Source organism: Lemur catta, chromosome 26 (genome assembly GCF_020740605.2).
Source record: "Lemur catta isolate mLemCat1 chromosome 26, mLemCat1.pri, whole genome shotgun sequence".
Classification (NCBI taxonomy): Eukaryota; Metazoa; Chordata; class Mammalia; order Primates; family Lemuridae; genus Lemur; species Lemur catta.
Genome location: NC_059153.1, coordinates 7,039,554 through 7,063,173, shown reverse-complemented (window position 1 = coordinate 7,063,173; position 23,620 = coordinate 7,039,554). Strand labels below are relative to the sequence as shown.

Here is a 23,620-nt window from a genome sequence, read left to right as displayed (position 1 = left end):
TAAACTAGGAGGATGGGGTCACAGATGAAACTCGGGCAGACAAGCTTCAGCGGCCCAAAGCGGCTGCCTCTCCCAGCAGCCCTGTGCAGTCTGTCCGTCTGGGTTCTGTGCAGGTTCAATCGCTTCATTTAAAACATAATAACACTATGGCGAATGGAACTTGGTGACCTTGTTTCACAGTTTTCCAAAGCACAAAAAAAAAAAAAAAAAAAAGAATCAAGGGCATTGAAAAGTGAGTCCAAACGTTTATGGGTTTTCTTCCCCCACGGCAGACAAGGGCATTGTCAGGAAGCCCCAGCATCCCTAAGGGGGGGTCTGGCCTTTGAGATGCAAATGGCGACGACAAACATCCCATTCGGCCTCCGCATTCCTGGTGTCTAGCACTGTCGCACGAATAGGTTTTGAATCTGAGCAGTGAGTGTATTCAGAACCATAAATATGTGTTTCACCCTGAGAACAAATTCTGTTTGCTCACAGAGCTCGCCGAGCAGTGTGCACTGCAAGGTAGACTGCAAAACAGGCCCCGCTGGATGGGACTCGCCTCGAAGCAAAGAGATGTTTAAATAGTCCAGATTTATATTTACGGCCCAAGATTTCAGTGCAAACGTAGCCTTCTGCAGATGGTAGAGTTTGCAGATTCTTCTTCTTGTTGCTGTTCGGTTGTCTGTTTAAGATAAGTCCTCTGTAGTCCAGTGATTTACTTTGCTTTTTCAAAACAGAAATGTCAAAGCAATTTTAGTTCACGTTGTTGGTTAAAGCACAAAAGCCGTGCTATTCCTTCTTCATAGATCGGTGGTAGTGGGAAGCAGACAAATAAATTTTAGGACATCTAAGGAGTAGATGAAATGAGGGATAGATATTTGCCTCTCTCTCTCCATCTCTCTCTCTCTCTCTAGTTAAAAAAAAGTAATAAAGAATGTATCCCTGAAAACCATGTAAATTAACTTTCCAAATAGTTTGCAAAAGCATTCCAACTGCTGGAATTCTTTGAACCCACAAAATTTGTATGGGCTGTGCCCACATTTCCCGATGCTGATTCCAGCCATTCCCAGCCATTCCCACTTCTTTCCTAAGGGCTCTGCCTCCAGGTGACTGTCCTTGGGGCAGCCACACCGAGCCCCCAGACAGGGCACCACGGGGCGGGCACAGAGGGCTGGAGGACAGCCCATAGGACAGTTCCCTTTTTCTGTTAGTTCCATCTTCATTCCTTAAAGCGCTGGAACTATCCATCAGGTGTCTATTTTCATAACAAACCAAAGCTGACAATAATTAACCAAAGAAATATGATTTCTTTTTTTTTTTTTTCCCCAGAGACAGAGTCTCGCTCTGTTGCCCGGGCTAGAGTGAGTGCCGTGGCGTCAGCCTCACTCACAGCAACCTCCGACTCCTGGGCTCAAGCGATCCTCCTGCCTCAGCCTCCCCAGTAGCTGGGACTACAGGCATGCGCCACCATGCCCGGCTCATTTTTTCTATATACTTTTAGCTGTCCATATAATTTCTTTCTATTTATAGTAGAGACGGGGTCTCGGTCTTGCTCAGGCTGGTCTCGAACTCCTGACCTTGATCGATCCTCCTGACTTGGCCTCCCAGAGTGCTAGGATTACAGGCATGAGCCACCACGCCAGGCCAAGAAATGATTTCTAAGGACAATATGAAGCAGATATGCCTCTACAGATGAGTCCAAGAGAGTATACACTCTCCGAACACAGACAAAACTGCCTTAAAACACCTGTCGCCAATAGATTCTTCTTCGGATGACTATGAAGTAATTACAGAAATCTAGAGTCTGGGACTACACGTGGCATGTGGATGACTACGTAAACGCACAGTGTGGTTTTATTTAATTTTCAATATGAGATTGCAGGGCTCCTGGTCCTGCCCTAAGGCACTCATTCTTGCTTTCCATTCCTTCTCTTCCTTATTTATTCAAGATAAGGACACAGAAGTGAGGATGGAGGAGTCGCTGAGTCAGGGTGGGTAGGGAGAAAGGAAGACCTCCTGGAATTTTAGGGAAGTCATGATGGGCCACACATTTGAGACTGGACGGTCTTATTCCTTCCTTTGAACACCACTACTAAATTACAGAATTCAAAAAAATCAACAAATTCATGTCATTTCCACTCTTATGTTTCTACATACTAATTCTTAATAATTACTTTGTTTCCTCAAAAGCATGCTTAAATGATAAAAAAAAAAAAGAATCCCTCTATATAAATAGCTTCTTGGAATATTTCTTCAATTTCGTAAGAGAGAGTAAATATTTGCCTTATTTAAGAGCAAGTAAGTACTGTTTATATGCTTCCCCCAATCCTTACTGTGATCTAACTGAATAAAGTGATTTCAACTTGTTAATATAACATAATACTATCTTAATGTAATAGGAGATCTTATTTTCTTTTATGTGAGTTGTTAGGTTAAATCAGGTAATTAATGAGTCTGGAAAACAGATTTTTAAAATGATGAACCTATCATATTTAAAAGTTATAAACAGTTAACATCTAATATAGTCTAGTTTCATGTAATAAAAAGGAAAGGCAGTAAAGGGGATTTTTAAAAAAAAAATCACAGAAAAACAAATGATATTTCAAGAAATTGTGGGTAAACATTTGTTCATTTCAGGTTTTAAGAGAAGAGTAAAACTGTTGATCACTCCATTGGGGAAAGGAACATAACAATATTCCGGAAGAAGGATGCTATGATTATAAATCAGGGCTTTTGATGCCAAGAAAACTTTTTAAAACATTAATTTTCTCAAGTTAAATTTTGAAAGTATTGGCTTATTCTTGCTTTTCTTCTCTAATTTTCAGCAGTAACTAATGCGTGTCTCTTTCATAATTGCAAACAATTGGTGAGGTCCTAAAATATAACAAAGACATGAGATATCTTAAGAAAAGGAGAAATTGAATGATTTCTATTCCTTTTTGTGACTATTTTTCTAAATTTTGCAGGGAAGATATAGCCGAAAAGCATTTTGGAGCACATCTTGACCTTGAAGGAGCCTTTTCTGTTGGAACAATTCTGTAGTTTATGTTTGCTTTTTTTTTTTTTTTTCTATGTAGTCTTTTACTTTTCTGGAGTAACAGCAATGAATTGCAAACTTAAAATCTGGAGAAACTCTTTTTAAAAACATACTTCAACCATTTTATTTTGCACTTAACTAGATAAGTCTGAATATCTGTGTAATATTCTCTTGGATTGTTATGACATCTGGGTAGTTTTAAATGTCTGCATTATCTTGCGTTGTTCCCGTTTGCCTCACACTGGGCTTTTGTTCGAGGCACTACTGCCATCTTCTGGACGCAAATAAAATTAAAGACTTGTGATCTTTCCATATGTGACAAGTCCAGCCAAGTGAAGCCCTTGTTCCTTAACATTTAACCTTAAATGTTAAGGTTAAACATGCAACACTCACTGTTTTCCATGTACTCAGAAAAATAGTTTTAGCCCCTGTCTCTGTTGGGGATTCCAGGAAATGTAAGGAAAAGTCTTTTGGGAATATTTGTCATCACAAATACCGTTTAAAATGCGTTCCACAAAACATTGCCTGAAGACTTGATCCACAAAAAAAGATATTCCCTGTTAATTCTGTGTTTAAAACCAATAAATATTGGCCGGGCGCGGTGGCTCATGCCGGTAATCCTAGCACTCTGGGAGGCCGAGGCGGGTGGATCACTTGAGGTCAGGAGTTTGAGACCAGCCTGAGCAAGACCCCGTCTCTACTAAAAATAGAAATAAATTATCTGGACAACTAAAAATATATATAGAAAAAATTAGCCAGGTATGGTGGCACATGCCTGTAGTCCCAGCTACTCAGGAGGCTGAGGCAGGAGGATCGCTTAAGCCCAGGAGTTTGAGGTTGCTGTGAGCTAGGCTGATGCCACAGTACTCACTCTAGCCCGGGCAACAAAGTGAGACTCTGTCTCAAAAAAAAAAATAAATAAATAAATATTAATTTGGATAAGAGAAGACATTGAAGACCAGGGATGAGAGAGGAACACCTTGATAGAAAAAAAAAAAATATTGATCTTGCCACAAAATTGACTACTCCCAGAGCTGGGCATGGTTGTAACTGTAAATTCTACGTTAATTCATTCAATTCTCAAAACATATCTAAGAAAGAGATATTCCTGTGAATTGCATTTTAGAAAAGAAAACACTGAGGCATAAGAAGTTTAATAACTTTCCCAAGATTTCGAAACTAAGAGCAAAGAAACTTGAACACACAAGCAGCCCAGGCTCCTAACCACGAGACAAGTGACCCTCAGACTGTGCTCCAACACCTTGCAGGGTCCACAAACTCAAAACGATATTCGTCATCCTATTTGGAAGTTATTTGCTTTTTTTCACTCTCATTCTTTCGTAAGCATATGGTGGAGTTTTCCAAAGGCTAAATTATGAATGACATATAACAGATTCAGTTCAGAAATAGATATGAGGATCAAGCTATAGTCTGTTAGGAAAAATGTTAAAGAAAAATGCAAACAAAACCACAGTAAAACAGTGTCATTTTTCTCATGATTTTTTAAAATAAATATTTATTTTTCATGAAAGTATGTATTTCATGTTAACATATAATGGGTTTATTATTGTTACCTTAAGTCAATTGGCAGTTTAAATTAGTTTAAATAAATAAACTGAAATAGTTTAAATACATTAATAGGGCTCATGCCTGTCATCCTAGCACTCTGGGAGGCCGAGGCCGGAGGATCGCTCGAGGTCAGGAGTTCGAGACCAACCTGAGCAAGAGCGAGACCCCCGTCTCTACTACAAATAGAAAGAAATGATCTGGACAGCTAAAAATATACAGAAATAATTAGCCGGGCATGGTGGCGCATGCCTGTAGTCCCAGCTACTCGGGAGGCTGAGGCAGGAGGATCGCTTGAGCCCAGGAGTCTGAGGTTGCTGTGAGCTAGGCTGACACTACGGCACTCACTCTAGCCCGGGTGACAGAGTGAGACTCTGTCTCAAAAAAAAAAAAAAAAAAAAAATCAGGTGGAGACACAAATCCTGAGAGCAGAGTAGAATAGAGAAACAAAAGATGTAATGGAATGAAAATTACTACAAGAGAAAGTAATGCATGCCTTATTAAAGAAATTAAAGACATTGATTAAAGAGGAAAAGACTAGAAACGCTGAAAGTATATAAAAAGCTTATTGTGTGTAAAATATAACTTGCTTCTGTGATAATGCATGAGTCCTGTCACAGAGAAATGAACTTAAATTTCAGTCAAATAATTTGGTTAAATTATAAAGTAAATTATTGATCAATGATTATACATTGGACTAGACCATAAACAGAATTGCAACAATATCTCGCCCTGAGGATGTTATTTAATGTAATGATTAACGCTCCCTGTGGTTACTGGCTAGAGCAGGTATCTGATGAGAGGCAATTCAGTGGAAAGGGTAGTAGACCACACCTGAGAAGGTCTGAGTTTTGGATGACTATGTCAGCTGTCACATTCCTCATTAGTAAGATAGACATATTCTGAGTTTTTTTTTTTTTCGTATCTTGTACGTTCTATTTTTTTTTTTTTTTTTTGAGACAGAGTCTCACTCTGTCACCCAGGCTAGGGTGCCGTGGCGTCAGCCTCACTCACAGCAACCTCAGACTCCTGGGCTTAAGCGATCCTCCTGCCTCAGCCTCCCGAGTAGCTGGGACTACAGGCATGCGCCACCATGCCCAGCTAATTTTTTCTATATATATTTTTAGCTATCCATAATTTCTTTCTATTTTTAGTAGAGACAGGGTCTTGCTCTTGCTCAGGCTGGTCTCAAACTCCTGAGCTCAAACGATCCCCCTGCCTCGGCCTCCCAGAGTGCTAGGATGACAGGCATGAGCCACTCGTACGTTCTGAATAAGGACCATCTTGTGCACGAAGGCACATGTTAAGTATAAAATACTGCTTAACAATAGAGACTTACTCTAAGGCTCTCTGTGACAATGACAACTCAAAAGCCTACCCATTACAATGGTTTCATACCAATCTTGTAGTCTCCTTTACTTTCTCCCAGCAACTGGGACAATAATGGTGAGTAAATAGGACATTTGATGTTCTCAAACTAGCAGCAGAAACACAAATTTTTAATAAAAATACTTGGGTTTACACTGGAAATGCATTTTTCCCAGATCTTATAACAAATATAACTACAAAAGTTACATAAAGTCCTGTTAAATGATATTTTCTTAATTTTTTTTGGTTATTTTGTAAAATGTTTAACAAAAGAATAATTCCCCAATGTGGAAGTTGCAAAAGTTTGCAATTTGTGGATGGGTGTGTTCCAAACGGTACAGTAATGCAGCCTGAATTTTATCCAGACAAAAATCACAAAAGAATTCATTAAAAATAAACAGAATCAAATAAAGTCGGTAATTCAATCGAGTTTTGTGGTTTATTGTCCTAAAATTAACTCAAATATGTTAAAAGACAATCTCCTCCGAGACCATTTCCTAGATTTGCATTTTAGCCTATAATGAAAAGAGGTAAGGATGTTGTATACACAGACATAAACAAAAATTCTGCTTAGACATAAAAACATATGCTGTATACACACGTCTTTGAATAGAGGGTTTATTCAGGTGAAATATAGGCTTTTGAAAAATGTCTTTAGAATTTTTCTTTCCCATAATGAAATACAATAGAAAACAAAGGTCATTTTACAAGAGTGTTTTATTGTTGTCACCTTGCATCATATTTGAGAAGAAACAAGAAGTTAATTTTCTGGCAATCCCAGGCTCTGATAACCTCCCATTTGTGTTCTCACAGCAGGTGTAGCTGTCGATAACAATTGCCACTATCCCACTGAATAAGCCATCCATTGACAGTAAGATCAATAAAGAGATATTGAAGCCTTTCCCCAAATACACACACTCACACACGGAGCTATGCCACAAAGGCATATAAACTTAAATCACCTGCGATTCATTCCCTAACAATCAACTGTTTTGCAACATAGAAAAGAGCAATTATTGGTCTAAGTTGGTGACCTTGTGACAAATAATCCGATGGCAGGTATGTTTCCTATTACAAACGCCAAGAAAGGAAATTCACTTGTTTCCTGCAGGTACCAAAGACGGGAGGCTAAAGTCACATATTTAACTTGCACCGTGATGACAGTAATATCTCAGTTATCATGGGCAATGTTTACATCAGCAGACATTGGGAAAACTATCAAAGCCTTGTTTATGTTTGATAAAGTGTCTTCAGCTACGTTTACACAGTCTTCAGAGAAAAAAATAAGCCTGGTTTAGCAAGGCTCTATAAATTCCAACTTTTTTCTTTGCAAAATCAGCATTTACTGAAATTATTTTCTTTTCACAATTTTCACCTTCTCAAGAATGTTTCCATTACATATAAGGAATTTACAGATCAAATTAAAATTCTCCAGACTTCTCATTGAAGACAAAAATGCACAGTTTGAAAGTGGTATTTGGCCAGTGCTGTGGCTCACGCCTGTCATCCTAGCACTCTGGGAGGCCGAGGTGGGAGGATCACTTGAGGTCAGGAGTTCGAGACCAGCCTGAGCAAGAGTGAGACCCCCGTCTCAACTAAAAATAGAAATAAATTATCTGGACAACTAAAAATATATATAGAAAAAATTAGCCAGGCATGATGGCGCATGCCTGTAGTCCCAGCTACTCGGGAGGCTGAGGCAGGAGGATCGCTTGAGCCCAGGAGTTTGAGGTTGCTGTGAGCTAGGCTGACGCCACGGCACTCTAGCCTGGGCAACAGAGCAAGACTCTGTCTCAAAAAAAAAAAAAGTGATGTTTGAAATCTTCACCAAAAAACTTAAAGTCATTTCCGAGCTCCATTGAGAAAAGGAAGGAAAACATACTGCAATAACCATTCAACAGAGAATCTCCCACTTAACGATAGAGGAAGAGCCGTCCAAAGCAGCTGGAACTATCAGCTGCAATTGTGAGCAGCTGCACCTACACCAAGCAAAACTTCATACAGAAAAATGTTACAAAGAAGCAGTTGCTCTTATTAAAGCCAAATGATTTCCCTTAAGGGAAAAAAAAGCTCGTCGTAATTGGTTGGAAGTTCTATTGGGCCAGAAGAAAATTCAATGAATTAAGGAAAGAAAATGCATACTATAGGGAAAAAATGCAATGGGGCAAAGCTTAAATTTAATCCTTTAGATTTGAAGAGGGGCCCCACGCCCCTGCGGTTTTCAGGTGAAGCGTGTTAGAGCTGAGAGGACCACCAGGCTGGTTTCTGCATTGTCAACCACCAGGGAAGCAGACGTCAGCCGTGACACCTGAGGGAGTGAGTGTCTGGGTCGCGTGGCCCGGGCTCCCCACAGAGGGACCAGAATCACAGGGGAATGATCCTCCGTCGAGTCACATGTTCTTGTCCAGCAGAAGCCTGACTCAGGGCACAGTGTTTCCAACCAGCCGCTCTCTCGGGACCCGCAGAACTTAAAACTTACTCTGTCTTTTTTTTTTTTTTTTGAGACAGAGTCTCGCTCTGTCACCCGAGCTAGAGTGCCGTGGCGTCAGCTTCGCTTGCTGCAACCTCAAACTCCTGGGCTCAAGCGATCCTCCTGCCTCAGCCTCCCGAGTAGCTGGGGCTACAGGCATGCGCCACCATGCCCGGCTAATTTTTTCTATATATATTTTTAGTTGTCCAGATCATTTCTTTCTATTTTTAGTGGAGACGGGGTCTTGCTCTTGCTCAGGCTGGTCTCGAACTCCTGACCTCGAGCGATCCTCCCGCCTTGGCCTCCCAGAGTGCTGGGATTACAGGCCTGAGCCCCGGGGCCCGGCCTGATTTTCATTCATTTTTAAAAGCAAACATTGATTGGCCTATTTTATATATATATATACATATATATATATGTACACACACACATACACACATACATATATATAAGAGCAATCTATTCTCTTAGGGAATTAACAATAAAAAGTAACCATTTTACATTTTTTAGTTAAGGTAAAATTAAATTTAATTTTAAAACTTACTCTGTGCAGGAGTTAGTCCGACATACTTCCAAATAACCAGTTTAATCTTTATAAAATTCTTCCAAGGCAGGTAACTTTACTACCCTTTATTTAAATATGGGTAAACTGAGTCTTGGGGAGGAAAAGCAAATTATCCAAAACCACGTCGCTGTCAGGTGAGGCAGGTAGGATTCGAACACAGAAGGGCCAGGTGTGAGTTACCCACATAAACACCACCCCATGCTGTTTGGGTAAAGAGCAATAACATCTACCGATAGAAGCTAATAACAGTATCAGCAACCGCTGCTGTGAACGTCATTGTCATTAAAATGCTTATATACCCCCCACTCCCGCCAATTCTTTTTGACCCAGGTGATTTCTTTTACTCTCTGGGACTACGGTATTTGGCTAATTGTTTACATACTTGACAAGAAAGTTTCCTAACAATCAGCTGTTTATTATTGGAAAAGTAATGATGCAGAATGTTTCCTCTAATGTGCACGGGTTCATTGATACAGTGTCCTTCTCAGAAAAAAGGAATATCCTTTTTCCCGTCCCTCTCTTTAGAGCTAGGATCAAACGCTTGGCCTTTCTAATAAAATCGTTCTCCAGGTGTGCTTCCTGACTTTCCAAAAATGAACTAAATGTAACAGCTCTGAGAAAGAGAGAATCCTCCCAAAAGAAAGAGAATATGTCACAAAACATGCTAAAAATCTAAGAAACCTTGGCAACTTCCCCCACCATGAAATGTGAAGTTTGTCACTGAAAAATTGCCAAATGCTTTTATCTGGCAAAGGGATGAATCTGCCTGCGTGGACCTAGGTGCCCAGGCCGGCCACGGGACAGGACGGGCCGGCGTTGGCGGTTGCAGGTGATGTCACCTGGCACCTGGCACGGTTCCCAGGACCAGGCTCCTGCCTCTCTCCTTGACACTGAGGCTCACATTCATCTCCAGTTTATGACAAATGACTTGTTAGTCCCGAAGTCCACATAGTTTTGGTAACTATTATATAATTCTGTCAGCACTTAAAGTTAGACCTGAAGGTCCCAGCCCGGACATCAAGCATTCTGTTCCCAGGGAGACTTTGAAAGTGAATAGAAGAAGGTTTTCTCATCTGTTGTTTAAGTGCCATTTGGGGACAGAAGCTGAAGCCACCATTGGTCTCTTTTGGAAACATAGTTGAATCAGCCCCTATCTCTGGGGGAAAAAAAAGTGTAGTAAGATTGCCATATAAAGCCATATAACATACTGGTGCCATTGAAGACTTAAAACAGTGTCAATAGTAACTGCATGCTACAAAAAAATATTATGCACGCTGACTTCAGCTTAAAAATAAGATCAATTAAAACAAAATCAGAAGCCAAAGAATAAGAGAGTTTCCCTATTACAGCAATATCACTATTCCTGAAATTGGAATAAACACTTCAATTCAAGAAACTGAAAAAAATTTAAAAAAATGTAAATACTAAAGACATTTTTTCAGGGAGACAATTAACAAGCTAGGAAAAAAAACAAGGTTTTTTTTTTCTTTTCTTTTCTTCCTGTTTATTAAGAAAAACTCTTGTAATATCACAAAAGGGAAGAAAAGAAGCTGGAGATACAAGAGATCACCCTGCCGAATCATTTATGATCCTCTAGACTAAAGAAGGCAAGTCTTGGCCGGGCCTGGTGGCGCATACCTGTAGTCCCAGCTACTCGGGAGGCTGAGGCAGGAGGATGGCTTGAGCCCAGGAGTTTGAGGTTGCTGTGAGCGAGGCTGACGCCACAGCACTCTAGCCTGGGCAACAGAGTGAGACTCTGTCTTAAAAAAAAAAAAAAAGAAATGGTAAAAAAAAAAAAAAAAAGTTTAAGATTTGGCATTTAAATATCCCTTCTTAGTTATCTGGGAAATTCATTGATGAATCTGTCTTGGACAACACTGGGAAAATGCGAAGTTACTGTGTTCACCTCACAACATCAAATCATAGCTTGTACATGGACAGTGACATGATTTGGAGGCGATTTTAGTTTCCTGTTCAGACAGGGAGATCAGAGGGACTTTCTAAAAATAAAAACCGTCAGATACAGTAATGGCAGATACTCTGAAACTACCGAGTGGTGCAAGCCATTTATTACGTCTGTTGCATCTTAGGAAAGACAATCAGTCAATATTGCGATCTTAAATATAAACTCACAGAGTGCTAAATCCTCTTCCAAAATAAACTTGAAAACCCTCAACGATGATTGTCTATCATAAACAAGACAAAGTCGTTTACTTACGGCCCGAAGTGAGACTTTGAAGTTTGCCTTGAAAGGACATATTTGGAAGTAGTTATCAAAAAAGAATGTGATTTATAGAATGAAAGGAAATTTTAAGTACTTCTAAATTTTATTTTCCAGTCTCTCTGAAAAACGCCTTAACGACTTCTTTGATATGGTCTGAGTCATATCAGCCATTAAAAAAATAGCAACAATAAAAATTTACTTAAAATTAGCAGTTTAAGAATTCTATAATGCCACAATCTGTGTTTGTATCACAAGCACAGTACTGTATTGATTGTAAGGATGTCACTATTTTATGTATCATACAGGAAAAAAATGTTCTAACTTGTTTGGTGATAACACAATGTTTTCTATAACCCAGAACTTTTACTTCATACTTATTGAAAGGGTTTTAAAATATTAATACTTACTAAAGTATAGATTATTTTATATCATTCTTGAGCCTATATAAAAATTAAAATATAAGCAAAACAAATTGGTTAAGATATTCCTGATGCTTAGCTACATTTCAAGTCTAGGCTTCCCAAATATTTTGTATTTTTAAAAAAATTTTTTGTAGAGACAGGGTCTCACTATGTTGCTCAGGCTGGTCTCAAACTTCTGGCCTCAAGTGATCCTCCTGCCTTGGCCTCCCAAAGTGCTGAGATGACAGGCTTGAGCCACACGCCAAGCCCCCAAATAATTTCAATTCAAAGTCATGAGTGGCCATGTTTCACCGCACAATACTGTTCTCTATAGACAGTCACGAGTATTGCTGATGCTGTACTGTCTCTCCGGAACATTCCAAGCTGCTGACAATTATTCCGCAGGTTTCTGATGCACATGGACAGGCAACGGTGACTACATCAGGACCACCACAAACACAACTTGGTTCCAGAGATGTTAAAATGTACAAAAATGTAAAGATTAGAATCTTTGAAATATGATACATCTTAAGAGCTTGGAGATACTATCAAGAAATGGGATACAGCTCTGGTTTCTATAAGACATATTGGAATTTCTTCACTGTTCATCTGAACTTTTAAATCTGGAATTTGGGAAAGTGTCAACATTCTCAGATAGAGCCTTAATAAAGAAAACAGCAGCCTTCTGCTGCTTCTCTTATTGTAGTGATAATGTCAGCAAAGGAACCAGCCCCAGCATCTTCACCAGCAGCTGCAAACCCAGAAATTTGTTCGTAGCTATGTCTTAGGGGTTATGGAATTTCCACCGAACCACACTGGTCCTAGTTCCACATTCTCAAAATTTAAAAAAAAAAAAAAAAAAAAAAAAAAGACCTTGCTTTTGGGAGAAATGGCCCTTTTTTTTTTTTTTTTTTTTTTTTTTTTTAGAAAATATTGTTTTCTCCTTATTTCAAGTTTATAGACTGATTTCTGAAAACTGGGTTCCAATTTTCTGCAGTTATAAACACTGAGCCAAGCACCTAATCTTGAAGTAAACATTCCGGGAGTCAGACTGTTAGTACCCTGTGTGTGATCAAGGTAGTGTTACGCTCACTTTTGGAAGTTTATACTTGAACCAGACAAAATCAACTAAAAGATGAATCTAAACAAACAGTATGCTTGAATATATTATCTACAGTGAAATTTTAGCTTTTCAGTTTCCATAGCGATCATAACTCAGACCAGCTTTGAGATTTTTTTTTTTTTTTACTCACCGAAAATCCATATGGTAAAACGTACGTAAATAGCTATTCTGTTTTCCAGAATCTACACGTGAAACGTTTTTAGATGCTAAATTCTGATCCATGTGCCACTGAGGCAATCGTGGGAAGGTGCAAATTATCTATAGGAGCAGAGATTTCGAATGGGCTAGAAATCATTCCACCCCAAACCAAGAATTAGTAGAAATATGGGCAGAGTGGGGTACGCCTCTCGCAAATGTTTCCATCACATAAAGCTAAAAACCTGCTCTCTCATCCTGACAGATACGGCCAAATCAGTGTTCTTCTCATTCAAACACAAAGACAGGCTGCCATTCACTTATGGACCATTTGGACAGAAATGAAGAAAAGGAACATTCTGGATGACAGCGAAGCGTAATCACCCACGTGGGCCATGACCGACACTGGAACCAATTTTTTCACACGTGGTTTCTCTGTGAATAGCAGAGACGGTGAGGAAATGAGCCAACCCTCTAAGGCCCCACCTGTGTCAGATCAGACCCTGGGAACTGGGCTAGTGGTAGGAGTTATGGGATGCAGATAAAGTTTTTATTTACTTCTTAGAATTCTATTCTATGTCTAAATACCTGACATAAAAATTCCTAGAATATTGCTAGTTAGAATATTTGAGCGAAGTAAGCAAGTTAAACAAAACAAAAGGTTGAAGAACATTATCCTTCTCCACATCAGATACCCTTGATTTTTGGAAGTAATATATAGGTGGATAAAATAGCCCGAAATGCAAGAATTAGACGAAACAAACAAAGAACAGATATTAAACAGAACAAAGCTGAACAATGGCTGAGTCCAAAGAATAACTCCAATCATGGCTATTTCAAGGTATAGGCTGTAAATATTCTCAAGAAAGAAAACAAAGTAGGTTCAAGTCTCCATGTTGCCATTTTACCAACCTGACGTTCATAAAATCATGACACATACCCATTGGGAGGCATTTGACTTTCAACGTGTTGTTTATCCCTTTTTGCTGAGCCTAAGACAACTCTTAATTTAGCAAAAACTCTACTAACAAGGGCCATTTTTTTCTAATTCACATATATGCAAAAGCATGCGGACAAACATACAATTTTGTTGGGCAGCATTAAAAAGAATGACAATGACCCAGAATTGGTGAACTAACCCTGATGCCCAGTCTGAAGGGAACCAAAGCACAACGAATACCTCAAGGACAGGTGTGGTCCGCCTTCCTTACCTGTGGTTTTCCTGCTTATGCTAATGAACAGAGCTCTGTCGCAATTTGCATTTCTTTGTCCAGATGAAACTAACTGGCGACATCCTTTGGCCTCAGATTATTTGGTAGCTGCTCTTGGGGAGAGGAACGTGGGTAGGTAGCCAGCCATGGCATTCTCTGCTTTCCTTGTCGCCAACAGGTAGAATCTTGGGAAAAGGGACACTCGACACGTTTACTGATGTCACCGAGTGATCTCCGTCATCACCAGCACACTCAGGGGCCAGCGAGCTGGGGACGAACCCGGGGAGACTGTAAGGCCACATCCCGTGGGACTGATCCACCAGACTGAGCTTCCGGCTCTGATCTTTCTGCCGGGTTCCCTGGCCCGAAATCTCAGCCCCACGTTCACCTGACCCCAGCCCGTCACACACACAAACTGTAGAACTGAAATCCCGCCCTGAACCTCGACAGGTGACGAGAGTCCCCTTCCTCAGTCATGCTAAGCCTTTGGTGGTGTCTCATTGCTGGCGTGTGGAAGTTGTCCCTTATAGTCTAGGGACTTGCCAAATAGGAAGATTCCGTGACATGCACTGTGAACCCCTCGACCTCAAAGATTGCTGTTCATTATTGCTTTTTGCGATTCCCCAGTAGAAAATGATTCTGGTGCTATAATTGCCCATTTAGCAGCTGAACTTGTGAGCTTCCCGTGGACCAGGCTATACATGTGGGTCAGCTTTCCAAGGCCCAGTTTTATCTAGTGCGTTTCCCTCTCTTTCCTCACTTTTTGACTATCTATGTAGTCTCAGGCTGTCTCAGACCCAGACCCACCCAAATTTAACATTGCCATCATCCCACTCATTGAAAAATCCTTCAAGAACTCATGATCTGTACTGAGTCCCAACAACTTGATCCAAATTTACGTTTTTCAACCATTTGGTCTCATGCTTCCTTTTTTTTTTTTTTTTTTGAGACAGAGTCTCACTCTATTGCCCAGGCTAGAGTGCCGTGGCGTCAGCCTAGCTCACAGCAACCTCAGACTCCTGGGCTCAAGTGATCCTCCTGCCTCAGCCTCCCGAGTAGTTGGGGCTACAGGCATGCACCACCATGCCCAGCTAATTTTTTCTATATATATTTTTAGTTGTCCAGATAATTTCTTTCTATTTTTAGTAGAGACAGGGTCTTGCTCTTGCTCAGGCTGGTCTCAAACTCCTGACCTCGAGCGATCCTCCCGCCTCGGCCTCCCAGAGTGCTAGGATTACAGGCGTGAGCCACTGCACCTGGCCTCATGCTTCCTGTTTCAATAACCTTTTACCATCCAACAAAGCTGAGCACTGAACAGCCCCCAGAACATTCTGGGATTCTCCTTACATCTGGGCTTCCACTGACAATTCTTTTTTAACTAGGCATAACCAAATAACTCCCCTTATGCTAACATCATATTCCTATTTCACGATCCATTTTAAATTCTTCCCTCCCTCCAAAGTGATTGACTTTAGGGTTCCCCCACTGGGCTGGAGCAGAACAGAATGACAGGTGGTAGAAGCCAAACTGGAAGAAAGTTCTGGAAAGGAAGGTACAGTCACACAGTAGACTCGAAGGCCTCTTGGGAGCCAGCCATAAACAGCACATCCTTGTCCTTCAATATCAGACAAACACAAAGCTGCTAATACAGCTAAAAAGCACTGTTTATATGACCCTAAATTGCCTTTCTAATTAGTGACGGCAAGATCCCAGGCAGTGCCAATGGAAATGGCACAAAAACACACAGCCCGTCGCTTCTAGAAGTGTAAATGAATGCCCCGTGGATTTTTGTTGTTTTTAATTTCATGAGAACAGACAAGGAAATGTCTCTGCGAAGCTGTGACTTCTCAGGGGAAAGTGCTAATGCTATGCAAATTAAAACACGAAAGCCTCCTTCACTGAAATCAGGGAGATCTGGAAAAGCACAGCCAGAGCATCACCCCAGAACGGAGCCCCCCAGCCTGCCCAGACACACCTGGCCCTCGCCTGGCTGCTGGGGGGAGAGGTCCCATTTGGTTCTACGATGGGAGCAAGAAATTCTCACTGACTTCAAAGGGATTCTCCCTGGCTGGGAACGAGGAGGGTTGGGAGAGAGGAAATAAATCTGATTTCTCTCCTTCCGAAAATCTCATAAAAGCTAAAGGAGTCCTTAAAAATATAATGCATCCCCTGAAGACATTTTTGGTCCGATGTGATTCATAAATTTCTCCATTAGACACAAATGATTTTTACAAAGTTTGAAATGAACTTTAAAAATAAATGGGCTATAGATATGAAAAGATAAATGAACATAACTATTATTCTTTTTTATAGCATTTAAATGTTTAAAAGGCAGTTATAGTTCCATTCTTTTTATCATTTTTTTTTTTACCAGCTTCAGGCAAAAACTTTTCAACTGTGCCACTCTCTGATAGCACAGTGAAAAAGAAATCATCAGTCACAGTGTGAATAATCTGTACAAATTTTAGCTTGGCAGTTTCCAATCCGAAAAAGAAATATGAGTCCATTAAGAATTAATAAACTCAATAAATTGATTCACTCACGGAAGTATAATTGCTTTAGATGACCAGCTACAGCCACTGAAGAAAATTTAAGGAGTGCTTTATAGAAAGAAATGCAAACTAAGCTTACAAACCCCAACTTTTTAATTTGCTTGGAGTGACATTTGCCATACAGAGCGATGCATTATTTTTCAGAAGCACGCAACACACCTTGATTCATTCATTTATTCATTTGTACAAGGAGCCGCCTAACTGGCTGAGAAAACAAAGACTCAACCCTTGACCACAAGGAGCACAATCCAACAAGGAAGTCCGGCGATCAAACGTCATCTGCGGCCCAAAATGATACACGCTGTAGTCAAAGCTATTTGCCGATGTCCCTCCTGACCCTACGAGAAAGGAGAGAGCAAACATTTGGGCAGCTGCGACGGGGAATGACATGGGTGTTGGAAGAAAATCTCGTAGAGAAAAATGACCTTTGAGTTAGATCTTGAAATGCTGCCTCTGTCTGTGGGTTGGTTCAAGACTCAGGATGGGGGATAGAGACACATCACTCCAGACTCCAACATCTTGGTAAAGGGACAGGAGTCCTGAGAAATAAGCAGGTGGTACACCGAGGCAGGTGCAGGGCATAGCGAGGGACATCATGGCATCTCGATCTGGGGCTGAGGCCGGGCTACATCGGCTTCCAAACCTGAGAGGGGCACAGAATCTGGCAGGTACCTGGGGACCCTTTTATCTGCTTCAGCTGACTTCGCAGGGACGGCTGAGACAGAAAGTGGGTGTTCTTAGGCATCGCTGGGGGCAATATTTGCAGCCTTCATTGTGTCTCTAAGTCTTTAGGTTGGCATTTCAGACTCCAACGGTGAACCTGTGGCAGGACCTTCAGATGTCAGGGCTGGGGCTTGTCCATGTCCTGTCACCCGCTCCAGGGCCCTCTGGCACGCGGCTGCTGCTTTGGGGGTGGCCCCCACGCAGTTTGAGATTGAGAAATTAAAAAAAAAAAACCTTTATGGAGAAGAGAACTGTGTCTTTTCACAGGGGTGCACTCAAGTGAAAGTGACCTTCAGCCGCAGATGTGAGTCTACCCCAGGGGGTTCTGCTGCCTACAGAAAAAGAAAGAGGAAGAAGGTGGGTAAAACCAAGAGAGTTAGGAAGTGTTCTTTGATGGCGGCTGTGACGATCCACAGCTCCTCGGGGACCCACACATGGGAAACACTGGAGAATTTAGTCACCAACCCTGTTTGTCGTCGGTTGAGAGCTGTCATTGGAAGTATTCACAGCACATCCAAACGACCCCGTGTCTGGGCTGACGGCAGTCCTGCCGCCCAGGTACGTGTGGTGAGACGTGGGCAGGGAGCAGAGTCCTGGGGAGAGCTGGTCACACATGCCAACAGCCTGACACCAGCAGAGGACGTGTGTAGAAGACATTGGCCAATGACCCTAAAAAGATACACTAGAATTGGTTTGTTTCTTCGAATTCTTACATAAAGAGCTTGGGGTTTATTTTATAAGCACTGGTAAAACTGGAAGAGTTGACTTAATGTTTTTATTCTGCAGAATTTCAAACATAGACGACATTATAAAGAAAAGTATAGTGAACCTCCATGTACACATCATCTAGTCTGTGGGCTGCAGACTGGCACCCGTCCACGGGCTGTTGGGGACATGGCTGCAGTCCCCACCCTGCCCCCCAGCCTGGTTTGCAGAAAATTGTCTTTCTTGAAACCGGTCCCTGGTGCCAAAAAGGTTGGGGACCACTTTGGGACTTAGTCCCAACAAGCATCAATCTGACCTATCTTATTCTATCCCTACTTCCAACCATGTTTTCCCATTCCATATTATTTGAATTAAATTCCAGATATTATATCTATTATTCATAAACATTTCAGTATATATGTAAAAGATAAGAACTTCTTTTCTTTTCTTTTTTTTTTAAGAGATGGGGTCTCACTGTGTTGCCCAGGCTGGACTGGAACTCCAGGGCTCAAACCGTCCTTCCCACTTTAGCCTTCTGAGTAGCTGGGCTACAGGAAAGCACCGCCCCCCCATGGACTTCTTTTTTTTTTTAATACAACCATAATACCACTATCAAACTTAAAAAAATTAACAATAATTTCTTAAAACCATCAAATATCCAGCGATGTTCAAATTGTCCACTGATTGGAGGTTTGAAAGAGAAGAACCCTGTGATAAAAACAATGATTCGGAAAGGTCATTCTCCTACCAATGCACGAGATGCATGAAAGCCAAGGGGACCAGCACCTGGAAGGCGCAGTGTACAGGCCACCACAGCAGGGCAGAAATGAGACAGCCCAGATGTCAGCTGCTGTGACCGAGATGGAGACGTGGCCCCTGAGTGAGGCACCCGAAAAACTCAGGGAAGCGAAGACGAAGGCCACACAACAGTGGGGAGGGCGGCGCGTGGGCCGGGCACGCAGGCAAGCACAGGGATGGTGGCCAGCATGGAAGACGATGGATTTAGCCATGGACTTCCCACGTTTAACAGGCTGACATCCCACCCAAAGGCACAGAGAAGGCCTGGAAGACGCAATGCCACAGTCTGGGGGAGAGACTGGGGTTAGACACGTGGACGCAAGAACCACAGAGGTTATGGCTGATTGAGGACAAGTCTGTGACAAGAGAAGAGTCGTAAAGGGCAAGACAGAATTTTATGCTTGCCTTAAGAAATCTGACATTGAAACAAAAAAAGGAAAAAGAAAGATGGCAAGAATGGAACAGTCAAGGAGGTGAGGGAAATAAAGGACTGATACTTATCATAAAAGCCAGTTTCAAGAAGGACAGAGAAGCCCCAAAATATAAAAGGTGCAGGAAAATATTCTCGGGAATCCAAAGTCCACCGGTTGATCAGAAGCCTTCACTTATTCGTATATTCCGCAACTGGATGGGAATCCAAGATGGCGGAGATGAGAGTGCACAAAAAAGGAACCTGGTCTATTCGGGGACAGCAGCAGAAGGCAAAGAATGGTCTCCTGGGGACCTGAAATATATCCTATGGCCACAGCCTCCAGTGCTGCTGTTTGACCTGTGGGTAAAGACATCGTTTTTGCCATTCGCAAAAAGATGTCTCATACTGGAAATAACCAGACTTCATTTTTGAAAGAAAAGGGATTTTAAAGTGTCTTTATAATCAGTTATTTGTCAAGACATTTTGTACAAATGTTTACAAAGAAAGGAAACACGATCAAAAGCAACTCGTGGGAACATGCTAAATTATTTTTAATAATGTCTGACATATTATCTGAGTGTCATGAAAGGAAATGTGTAGTTTGGCTTCAGTTTCTGGTATAAACATTTACCACTGAAACAAACATTTTTGTTTAGCAATCAATATTTTGGTTCTCAGGGCTCAAGCAAAGGTTTTGTTTGGAAATTACTTTTTTTTGTACTTACAGAGAGGACGGGAATCTAGAACAGTGGAGCACCATGCCAAGATCATTGGTCAAATTTATTTTTTTCCCTGTGCTGCTCAATTCTACTTAGTTCGTACACATAAAGTTATCTCCAAAAAAGATGAAAAGCAAAGACTTTAAAAGCTAATCCATATAATAAGGAATAAACATTAATGCCAATTTATCTAATGATTAAGAAATTAGGATCCGAGACTTTAGCAGTGCTTGAGTATTTTAGAAAATATTTGCTGAAATGTTAACTTTCATGAAAATTAAACTGTTAAAATACCCTTCAGAATGTTTGGGATTTTTTATTATGATTGTAATTCTATAGTTTATTTTTTAAAGCAAGAGTTAGATTCCTTTTAGAAATCTTCCTTGAGAAACAGACTAGATTCAAAAGGCTTAAAAGTTTATTTATGTGGTTTCAGATTTCATGATACAAATAATCATGAAATCATTTAAATTTCTCAGTTTTAATTTCTAGTATGATAAATACTGACAGATATAACAAAGCTCTTTAGTGGTCTTCAATAATGTTTTTTTTATTTTTTTATTGCCATTGTGACTAGATGTCATTTCAATAATTTTTAATAGTATAAAGGGTTCCTGAGATCCTGGATAGGTACAACTTCTGTTTACCATGTTTACTGGTTGTTATCTTGGCTCATTCCTTAGATGCTTTAAGCACAACATACTGCTTATAGTTTATAGGTATTGCCTTGTAACTCTCACTGAGTGGTTTATATCAATACCATAGCCTAATTTATAATACCAAGAACAGGTTAGCTGCCTTTTCAGGTTTTATAGAAAATCAAGAGGCCAGGAAAAATTGTTGTCAATCTTTATTATAAAATGATTGCCAAATAATACATTACCTATGATGGGATAGTAATATATATGTTTTTTGAAACTGCAAATAGGTATGTTTTCCCCAATTGTAAAATAATCATAAAAATGTAAGCCTGTATAATTCACTAAAGAAGATTCTACAAATCAACCAAATCTATCCACTGCTCAATAGTGCTGTTAACATATTGGTATATTTTCTTTCAGACTTTTTTTTCATATTATGTGTGTGTGTGTGTGTGTGTGTGTGTGTGTGTGTGTGTGTGTATAAGAAGAAAAAAACATGTAAAAATTTAGCTACAAGAGCACCATGGTGAGAAAAAATTAAGTTTGGAAATTTCTGGATTCTGAAACTCACTGGAATCTAAGCATGAAAGCCAGTCTATAAACCTAAGTGCGAATTTCATTAAATGAAATGTATACTGCCTTACATGCTATAACAACTAAATTAAGTTTTACATCTAAAATGTGGTTGAGTAACTGATCTGGACAGCACACTTTTTTCCAGTTAAAAACTGTAAGAAGCTTAATATGCCAAAGTCATTCTAGTTATATTAAAATGCTGTTCCAAATTAGAATAAACCAAAGTCAATTGTCACGGTGCTTCTGGTATTTTTGTATTACCAAGAATGTCTGTAGTTTTAAAATCTTGTATGAACATATAATTATCTCAATGAATCTCTACTTTAGCTACCAATTTAGCATTAAAATTTCACTTAGAAAAGTAATGTAATCCTATACATTTACCAGTATTTAGGTTCTGTGAAAAGGTAAGAAGTAATGAGCATCAAATGTTTCTTAAATTAGAGATCATCTATTTTTCATATTTCCTCTTATCAGCCTTCACTATGGAAAATGTTAATTTTCCATAGAATTGAAATAACTTTTAGAAGGGGACAAAAATTGCAGCACTGACCATTATATAGTAACATTGAAATGATAAAATTCAAAATATGCTGCTGCTTTTTTTCTTACCTACCTCGCAAATGTTCCAGCTTGATGTTTTTGATTATGTAATATGCAGTCCTAAAAAACAAAACATGTACTCATGTAGCCTCCTGAATTATTTTCTCTATTACTTCAGGTATCACTGATAAGGTCCAATAATCATATTTTGAACAAAGACAATCTAAAATAATTTGTTCAGGCTTTAGAGTTTTTTTAAAAAGTTATACCATATTAAAAATTATTTCACTATATTTCAGTATATCTTAGATTAAATGAGTTGTGAGCAAAATAAAGTCAGTGTTTGGTTTTGACTTAATATACGTTATTTATAAACACTAATTTTAAAATTATTTCTTCCTGACTTCCAAGTTGTCTCACACACTGCCCGTTTCCATATGGTACAAACTCGAACTGAAAAGGCATCAGGAATGAAGAAAGGCACTTGTAAATAGTGTGAAGGGAGTCCAAGCAATACATGAGAATCGTATTAACTTGTTCTTATATCTTCAGTGTAAACGATGCTAATCTAATTATTATTGTTATTAAGGAGCATAATAAATATGAAGAGCACCTACTCAAAACATATATATTAGATTTCATCAAAATCACAGTTTAATTCCAATGCACAATTTTTTTTTTTTACTTGAAATAGTTCCATTTCTGTCCTTATAGATGTTCTCATAGGCTGTAGAAAGTCCCTACCACGTTCATTTCAACAGGGATGTGGATGGCGCTTCCTTCAGTTCCCAAAGTGTGGGCACAAAACAATCCGCAGAAGCTTTTTTGAAGGTTTAAAAGAGTTCTAATCGCCCATGCCAACTGCAGTCCTCTCTCCACACAAAACTTCTTTTGAAACCAAGCATTCATTTGCTAAAACAAGGCATCTGCTGTTAAGGAGATTGATTATCCCGGGGCCTGACCTAATTGGGAGATTAGATATGGTTCTCCACTCTGGATGGCGTGGTTTACAGGGGGGAAAAAATGAGCCCCAAAAAAAGAGCAAACGTCTCTTGAACTCCAATGTACTTTCATTTAATTCTAATTTTGTTTACACAGAAACAAACAGAATTACAAATGTCAGGTTGGTGAAACTAGTGTGTTATGAGTCACAAATGCCTTGAGTACACAAGGTCATTAATAACAGGTACAAATTCACTGTTACCACAGGAACCAAACATTACCAAAGAAATGACTTTTTTGTCATATCCGACTGAGTTAAGATGGCTATATTATAGATACAGGAAAACACACACGCACACACACAAATCTGGCCTTTTGCTAATGCTATTGTTTCAGTGTTTTCTATTGCCATTTAGGTGTGGGTTCTTTTTCTCCCAAACACAGACGTCACTTCATTGCTGTGGCTAATTGCATTTTTCTTCCTCGCCTTTGACAACCAGACCTTTGTTAATGCTATTCACCAATATATCAGACTCAGGTCACCCATCCAAACCACGACAAAAGACCCAGATGCTCATGCAAATGGTCCTCCCCAGAAGCACTGCCCTCGTCCCCATGCAGATAGGGACTCATGACCCTCCTATTTTTGTTCCCTCCCTTTGTTTTCCCTTAATCTGCCGTGCTTGGAGAAAGTGTTTACTCATAGGCTGCAAGAAACATCATGCTTTATTTACATTATAAATCAAATAAGCAAGTTAATTATAAACTGAGATACCGTTTTCCATACAAAAAATGTTTTAAAGAGCTTTTCCCAGTTGCACTTCAAAGTGGATCTGTTTTCCAGCACGAAGACTTCCTTCTATTCATTTTTTTTCACCCCTTCTTGAACTCTTGAGTTGAAACTAAGTTTGATTGTCCTCTTTCACC

The 23,620-nt window shown here is 40.0% G+C and overlaps 1 long non-coding RNA gene across 1 annotated transcript; it reads right to left on the bottom strand.

Moving 5' to 3' along the window:
• Nucleotides 1–17,616: 17,616 nt before the first annotated feature.
• Nucleotides 17,617–21,839, bottom strand: LOC123627669. Its single transcript, XR_006731407.1, has 3 exons — nucleotides 21,825–21,839; nucleotides 17,823–18,026; nucleotides 17,617–17,689 (listed from the first exon to the last, which is right to left on the bottom strand). It is a non-coding gene; the product is annotated as an uncharacterized LOC123627669 (long non-coding RNA).
• Nucleotides 21,840–23,620: the final 1,781 nt, after the last annotated feature.